Source organism: Psammomys obesus, unplaced genomic scaffold (assembly GCF_907164565.1).
Source record: "Psammomys obesus unplaced genomic scaffold, mPsaObe1.curated_primary_1811, whole genome shotgun sequence".
In the NCBI taxonomy this organism is placed as follows: Eukaryota; Metazoa; Chordata; class Mammalia; order Rodentia; family Muridae; genus Psammomys; species Psammomys obesus.
Genome location: NW_026585742.1, coordinates 13,620,832 through 13,629,231, shown reverse-complemented (window position 1 = coordinate 13,629,231; position 8,400 = coordinate 13,620,832). Strand labels below are relative to the sequence as shown.

Sequence of the window (8,400 nt, the reverse complement as noted above, 5' to 3'; positions counted from 1 at the left end):
TTCTTTCTCTCTCCTATCTATCTACCACATACTCACACATTGTGGTGGCTCTCGATGAAGGGTGGCCACACAGCTGGTGGGCCACTGGGTGACATCCTCCAGCAAGCAGGCAAGTGGGTGTCTATGGTTTCACCTGTGTCATGTGCCAGAGTTCAGATCTGTGGGTGGCATGGTTGTTAGCAGGTCTCTATCTGTCTTTCTTCTTCTGGCTGCTCTGAGTGGTGGCAGGTGGGGCTCTGAGTGTCTATGGCTTGTGCATGTTGTGGGGTGGGGGGCAGGTCTGTGAGCATCTTCCCTCATCTGTACCTCATAGCATGGCAAAATACATGTTTCTGTCTGTCTTCCTACTCCTGTGCTGTACTACCTGGATTTGATTTGATTTTTATGTCCTAGTCATAAAACATCTTTGGCCATCAACCCAGGCATCAAGCTAGGATGAACAAAATACTGCCATCTGCTCTGCTCCTGACTGATATAAGAATGACAACCCTAATAAGGTGTCTCTTTGCCTTTTGCCAGGGGGTATGCCTTATTGTTTGCTTGAGCATCTTTTGGATATATGCCTACGAGTGGTATAGCTGGATCTTGAGGAAGTACTATTCCTAATTGTCTGAGAAAGCGCCAGATTCATTTCCAAAGTGTTTGTACAAGTTTACATTCCCACCAGCAATGGAGGAGGGTTCCTCTTTCTCCATAACCTTTCCAGCATGTGTTGTCATTTGAGTTTTTTATCTTAGCCATTCTGATGGGTGTAAGGTCTCATGGTCGTTTCAATTTGCATCTCCCTGATGGCTAAGGACACTGAACATTTCTTTAAGTGTTCTGTAGCAGTTTTATTCGTAATAGCCAGAACTTGGAAATTACCTAGATGTCCCTCAACGGAGGAATGGAATGAAACTGAGGTACTTTTACACATGGAATAATACTCAGCAATTAAAAATAAGGAAATCATGAACTTTGCAGGCAAATGGTGGGATCTAGAAAAGTTAGTCCTGAGTAAGGTATCCCAGAAGCAGAAAGACACACATGGTATATACTCACTAATAAGTGGATACTAGACCTATAAGATAGGATAAACATACTAAAATCTGAACACCTAAAGAAGCAAAACAAGAAGGAGGTCTTGGGGTAAGATGATCAACCCTCACTTAGAAAGACAAATGGGATGGATATTGGAAGTAGGAGAAAACAAGAAACAGGACAGGAGCCTACCATAGAGGGCCTTTGAAAGACTCTACCTAGCAGTGTATGAAAGCAGATGCTGAGACTCATAACCAAACCTTGGGCAGAGTGCAGGGAATCATATGAAAGAAGGGGGAGCTAATAAGACCTGGAGAGGACAGGAGCACCACAAGAACCAAATATATCCGGGCCCAGGGGTCTTTTCTGAGACTGATTCTCCAACCAAGGACCATGCATGGATATAACCTAGAACCCTTGCTCAGATGTAGCCTATGGCAGCTTAGCATCCAAGTGGGTTTCCTAGTAAGGGGAACAAGGACTGTTTCTGACATGAACTCAGTGGTGGGCTCTTTGACCTCCCCGCTCCCCCGAGGGAAGAGCAGCCTTGGTAGGCCACAGAGGAGGACATTGTATCCAGTCCTGATGAGATCTGATAAACTAGAGTCAGATGGAAGGGGAGGAGGACCTCCTCTACCAGTGGACTTAGAGAAGGGCATGGAGTAGATGAGGGAGGGAGGATGGGATTGGGAGGGAATGAGGGTGGGGGCTACAGCTGGGATACAAAGTAAATAAACTGTAGTTAATATAAAAAATAAAAATAAGGGGGCGGGGCAAGATGGCGGCACCGGGAGGACTCTCATTCTGAGGAGCAGCACAGCAGGATTGACACAGTGACCAGCAATCAGAACTCGCGGCCATAAAACACAAGTGATTGTGTTTCACAGGTGAGAGGATACCCCATGTTGGGGGATTCAATCAGCTTTAACTCACCCGGCTAAACCACGGAAGAGATCCCGGTTCCGCCAGGCGCTTGGTCGCCAGCCCAGAGCTACCCGCCAGCGCGATCTGGTCACGGTCCCAGACTGAACTGTGGGCCCACAACACCATAGACTGGATTTCCCAGTCGAGAGATAACCCCACAGAGCAGGAAATGATTGGGACCGACCTCAGGTTACCCAGACATCCCCTGGAAAAGACTCGGGTTTCGCGGGTGCCCCAGGAGCCGGCCCAGAGCCAGAGCCAGGACCCAGGCGCCTGCACGGAGCCCTGCTTGCGCGCCTGATTCGCCGCCTCAGATAGAACTGTGGGCACCAGGGCACCAGGCACCAGAGACTGCGTTTCACTGGCAGGTGCAAACCCACAGGGAGGGAAACGGCTGGTCTGATCTCAGAGCTCTCAGCCGACACCCCCACCCTGAAAAGGACTAGGGAAAAATAACCCAATTTAGGCAGCAGCCAAGGCTCTGAACGGCCAGAAAGGCGGAGCCACAAGCGGGCATCTGTGCCTGTGGGTTCTACTCGCCACCCCAGTCAGAACAGCGGTCCCCAAAGCAAAGACTGGGTGTGTCTGGCAGGAGGAAACCCCCAGCAGAGGGAATCATCAGCTCTAACGCTTAGGACACCCAGCACCAAAACACTTCCTGGACTCACGCAGACTCTAGGCTCTAATGCAGGCAGGAGCTCTGTGCTCAGCCGCGATTATTGAGTTCCCCTAGGGCACTGGGACACACAGCTGCATCCTCAGACCTACAAAAGCCAGAGAGCCATTACAGCAGCCCTCAGATACTGTGCCAAGGATCAACCACTTATCCCTAGCTAGACTGTCACAACTGTGGGAATCCCTGGTCCTTCAAGAGGGCTGCACCCACAGTGTCTGGACCAGAGCAGTGCCTGCAGCCGCCATCCCAGACAGGGACACACAGCTTCTGGTCCAGAGTGAGGCACCCAGCCTCCAGACCAGAGCAGCGCCCCCAGGCGCCAACTCAACCTAGGTGCACATTCTCCAGGCCCAGAGCGGAGACTCAGCCTCTGGCCCAGAGACTTGCTGAGTGCACCTCTCACTTTCCCGGACAGAACTGTGTGCCCCAGGATAACAGACTGAGTTTCCCTGTTGGGAGAAAACCCACAGCTAGGGAATCAGCAGGTTCTTCAAGAGGACTGTACCTGGAAATTCTTCAAGAGGACTGCACACTAAATTTATAACAAGAAACCCAGCAGTGGGGCAGCTGTCTTGAGAACTTCTATGGGTAAGAGGAGATTCCCCCCAAGCCTAACATAGACCACAGCTACTATTCAGGCCTATAAACCTGAGGTGAGCAGTGGCAATTCCTGAGAAACACTGGCCATACAGTGACCATAACCAAAAAGCAGAGGAGGACTCCTTCAAGAAAAATCATCTTCCAGCCAAGGGGATTCTCCCTACCTCAGGACTCCAGGAAGCACAGAAACTAACAGCCAACACCTAAAACAGCCCAATGGATAGAGGTCAGTGTAAAAGCTCAACCAACAAAAGACAGAGCAATATGGCATCTCCAGAACCCAGCCATCCAGGGGCGAACAGCCCTGGACAATGCAGCATAATAGAAAATCAAGAAGATGACCTTACATCTATGCTGATGAAGAATGTAATAGGGGAAACAAATAAAATACATAAAGAATTAGAGGAAGATAAAACCAAACAGATCATGGCTATTCGTAAAGAAATGGAGGAAGATAAAGACAAGCAGATTAGGGCCATCTGTGAAGAAATACGGGAAGAAGCAGCCAAACAGCTTGTGGCCTTCAGAGAAGAAATAATTAAATCACTGAAAGAAATAAAAGAGACAGAGTTGAAGGAACTAAAAGAAAAAGAGGAAAATACAAGCAGACAGGTGAAGGAAGTAAACAAAACAACTCAAGACCTGAAGATAGAACTAGAAAAATTAAAGAAAACAGAAATGGAGGAAATAATGGAGAGGAAGAATTTAGGGAAGAAAACAGGAACTACAGAGGTAAGCATAACCAACAGAATACAAGAAATGGAAGAAAGAATCTCAGGTGTAGAAGATACAATGGAAGAAATCGATGTATCTGTCAAAGAAAATGTTACATTCAAAAAATTCCTGACACAAACCGTCCAAGAAATCCAAGACAATATGAAAAGACAAAACCTAAGAATAATAGGAATAGAGGAAAAAGAAGACTCCCTTCTCCAAGGCCCAGAAAATCTTTTCAACAAAATAATTGAAGAAAATTTCCCCAAGTTAAAGGAGAAGCCAATAAGGATACAAGAGACCTACAGAACACCCAACAAATTTGACCAGAAAAGAAAATCCTCCCTCCACATAATAATCAAAACAATAAGTATACAGAACAAAGAAAAAAATACTAAAAGCTGCAAGGGAAAAAGGCCAAGTAACATGTAATGGCAAACCCATTAGAATCACACCTGACTTTTCAACAGAAACTATGAAAGCCAGAAGGGCCTGGACAGATATCATGCAGACCCTAAGAGAACACAGATGTCAGCCCAGGCTACTATACCCTGCAAAACTCTCAGTCCTCATAGACGGAGAAAACAAGATATTCAATGACAAAAACAAATTTCAACAATACCTACACACAAATCCAGCATTACAGAAGACACTGGAAGGGAAAATACAACCCAAGAAAATTAGCTTCTGTCAAGAAAACACAGGAAATAATTAACCTTACTACAGTAAAACAAAAAGCAACCAAGCACACAACCTTATGAACACAGCCAACATCAAAATCAAAGGATCTAATAGCCACTGGTCATTAATCTCTCTCAACATCAATGGACTCAACTCTCCAGTAAAAAAGACAGAGATTAACAGAATGGATACATAAACAAAACCCAGCAATCTGTTGCATACAAGAAACACACCTAAGGCACAAAGATAGACATTACCTGAGGGTAAAAGGTTGGAAGATGACTTTCCAAGCAAATGGACCCAAGAAACAAGCAGGAGTAGCCATTCTAATATCTGATAAAATAGACTTTCAACCAAAATTAATAAAAAGAGATGAGGAAGGACACTTCATACTCACTTCCACCAGGAAGACATCACAATCCTGAACATCTATGCCCCAAATACAAGAGCACCTACATTTGTAAAAGAAACATTGATAAAATTTAAACCACATACAGATCCCCACACATTAATAGTGGGAGACTTCAACACCCCACTCTCAACAAAGGACAGGTCAACAAAATAGAAATTAAACAAAGAAACAATATCTCTGACAGAGGTCATGAATCAAATGGACCTCACAGACATTTACAGAACTTTACACCCAAACACAAAAGAATTTACCTTCTTCTCAGCACCTCATGGAACCTTCTCCAAAATAGACCATATATTTGGTCACAAAGCAAGCCTCAACAGATACAAGAAGACTGAAATAATCCCTTGTATCCTGTCTGATCACCATGGAATAAAGCTGGACTTCAACAACAACAGAAATAGAAAAAAGCCTACACACACATGGAAACTAAACAACTTGTTACTAAATGACAGCTGGGTCAGGGAAGAAATAAAGAAAGAAATTAAAGCCTTTCTAGAACTCAATGAAAAGAAGACACAACATACCCAAACTTGTGGGACACAATGAAAGCAGTGCTAAGAGGAAAGTTAATAGCACTAAGTGCCTTCAAGAAGAAATTTGAGACAGCTCATTCAAGCAACTTAATGGCCCACTTAAAAACCCTAGAAAAAGAAGAAGCAGACACACCAAAAAGGAGTAGACGGCTGGAAATAATCAAACTCAGGGCTGAAATAAATCAATTAGAAACAAATAAAACAATTCAAAGAATCAATGAAACCAAGAGCTGGTTCTTTGAGAAAATCAACAAGATAGAAAACCCTTAGCCAAGCTATCTAAAAGGCAGAGAGACACCACCCAAATCAACAAAATCAGAAATGGAAAGGGGGACATAACTACAGACACTGAGGAAATCCAAACAATCATTAGGACTTACTTCAAAAGTCTATACTCAACAAAATTTGAAAATCTAAATTAAATGGACAATTTTCTTGATCTATTTGACTTATCAAAGCTGAATCAGGACCAGGTAAATGAATTAAATAGTCCTATATCCCCCAAAGAAATAGAAGCAGTCATCAAAAGTCTCCCATCCAAAAAAAGCCCAGGACCAGATGGCTTCAGCGCAGAATTCTACCAGACCTTCAAAGAAGAGCTAACTCCAATTCTCTTCAAACTATTCCACAAAATAGAAACAGAAGGAACACTACCAAACCCATTCTATGAAGCCACAGTCACCTTGGTACCTAAACCTCACAAAGACTCAACAAAGAAAGAGAATTTCAGGCCAATCTCCCTTATGAACATTGATGCAAAAATACTTGCAAACCGGATCCAAGAACACATCAAAGATATTATCCACTATGACCAAGTAGGCTTCATCCCAGGTATGCAGGGGTGGTTCAATATACAGAAATCCATCAATGTGATCCACCATATTAACAAACTGAAAGAAAAAAAACCACATGATAATCTCCCTAGGTGCTGAAAAAGCATTTGACAAAATCCAACATCCATTCATGTTTAAAGTACTAGAGAGATCAGGGATACAAGGCACATATCTAAACATAGTAAAGGCGATATACAGCAAGCCTATAGCCAACATCAAACTGAACGGAGAGAAACTTAAAGCAATCCCACTGAAATCAGGGACAAGACAAGGCTAGTTATCACTGCACTTCTTGTAGGTAGGGTAATTTTGGATAACAAGTTTTGTCAGTGGGTTGTTCCCCTCTTCCACGAGTATTGCCTGGCTAGGAGGTGGTCACTTTGATATTTGTGCCCCTCCTCTCCCACTGTTAGGAATCTTAGCTAGAGTCATACCTGTCTCCTCCCAGGAGCCTACCCTGTCACAGGCCTCCTGCTTGACAATAAAATGTCCCCCTCAGTCTCCCATTTTGTTCCCAGCCCTTTTACTTCTCATATCTGAACCCCACCATTGTTTTCCTCCCCTTTACATTTCCTGCCCAGGTCCCTCTATTCATCCACATCTACTGTCTATTCTATTTCCACTTCGGAGTGACATTCCAGCATCTTCTCTTGGGCCCTCCTTGTTACTTAGCTTCTTTGGGTCTGTGGATCGCAGAACGGTTATCCTGGACTATAGGTCTAATATCTGCTTATAAGTGAGTACGTACCATGTGTGTCATTGTGGGACTGGGTTACCTCACTTAGGATGATCTTTTCTAGTTCAATCTATTTGCCTGAAAATTTCATGTTTTTTTTAATTGCTGAGTAATATTCCATTGTGTAAATGTACCACAATTTCTGTATCTATTTTTCGGTTGAGGGACATCTATGTTTTCTCCAGCTTCTGGCTTTTACTAATAAGGTAGTTGAGACTTCTACATCTGGATCAGCAGGCAGCAGGAAGAGAGAGATACTGGGACTAGCTTGAGCATTTGAAACCTCAAAGCCTACTCTATTAACACACTTCCTCCAAGAAGGGCACACTTCTCCAACAAGGGCCACATCTCCCAACAGTGCCACTCTCTAGGAACTTCTTTGTTTTCTTTTCTTGTTTTAATTTTATTTTTTTCTTTTCAGTTACATTTTATTAACTCTGTATCCCAGCTGTGTCCCGATCCCTCATTCCCTCCCAATTCCACCCTCCCTCCCTCATCTCCATCGTGCCCCTTTCCAAGTCCACTGATAGGGGGGACCTCCTCCCCATTCATCCGATCCTGTTTTATCAGGTATCTTCAGGACTGGCTGTGAAGCCCTCCTCTGTGGCCTAACAGGACTGCTCCTCCCTTGGGGGGTGGGGAGGCCAAAGAGCCAGTCCTTGAGTTTCTGTTAGAAATAGTCCTTGTTCCCCTCACTATGGGAAACCAATTGGTTACTGAGCTACCACAGGCTACATCTGAGCAGAGGTTCTAGGTTATATCCATACATGGTCTTTGGTTGAATGCCAGTCTCGGAATGACCCTGTGCTCAGATATATTTGGTCCTTGTAGAGCTCCTATCCTTTTCCTATGATACTAACTCCCCTTCTTTCTTATGATTTCCTGTACTCTGCTGAAGGTTTGGTCATGAGTCTTTGTATGTGCTTTGAAAACACTGCTAGTTAGAGTCTTTCAGATGCACTCAGTAGACTCCTGCCATACGTTCAATGCACATCCCATCTGTCTTTATAAACGAGGATTGATCATCTTACCCCATGTCCGCTCTCTTGATTATCTTTTTTAGGTGTATAAATTTCATTATGTTTGTCATATTTTATAGGTCTATATAAGTGAGTATATACCGTGTTTGTCTTTCTCCTTCTGGGATATTTCACTCAGAATGATCTTTTCTAGATCCCACCATTTGCCTGCAAATGTCATGATTTCCTCCTTTTTGATTGCTGAGTAGTATTCCATTGTGTAAAAATACCAAAATTTCTGTACCCATT

At 43.8% G+C, this 8,400-nt stretch overlaps 1 non-coding gene across 1 annotated transcript; it reads right to left on the bottom strand.

Annotated features, from left to right (window-relative positions):
- Positions 1 to 380: 380 nt before the first annotated feature.
- On the bottom strand, positions 381 to 524 carry LOC129670626 (small nucleolar RNA SNORA48). Its single transcript, XR_008719236.1, has one exon. It is a non-coding gene; the product is annotated as a small nucleolar RNA SNORA48 (small nucleolar RNA).
- Between the last annotated feature and the right edge of the window lie 7,876 nt (positions 525 to 8,400).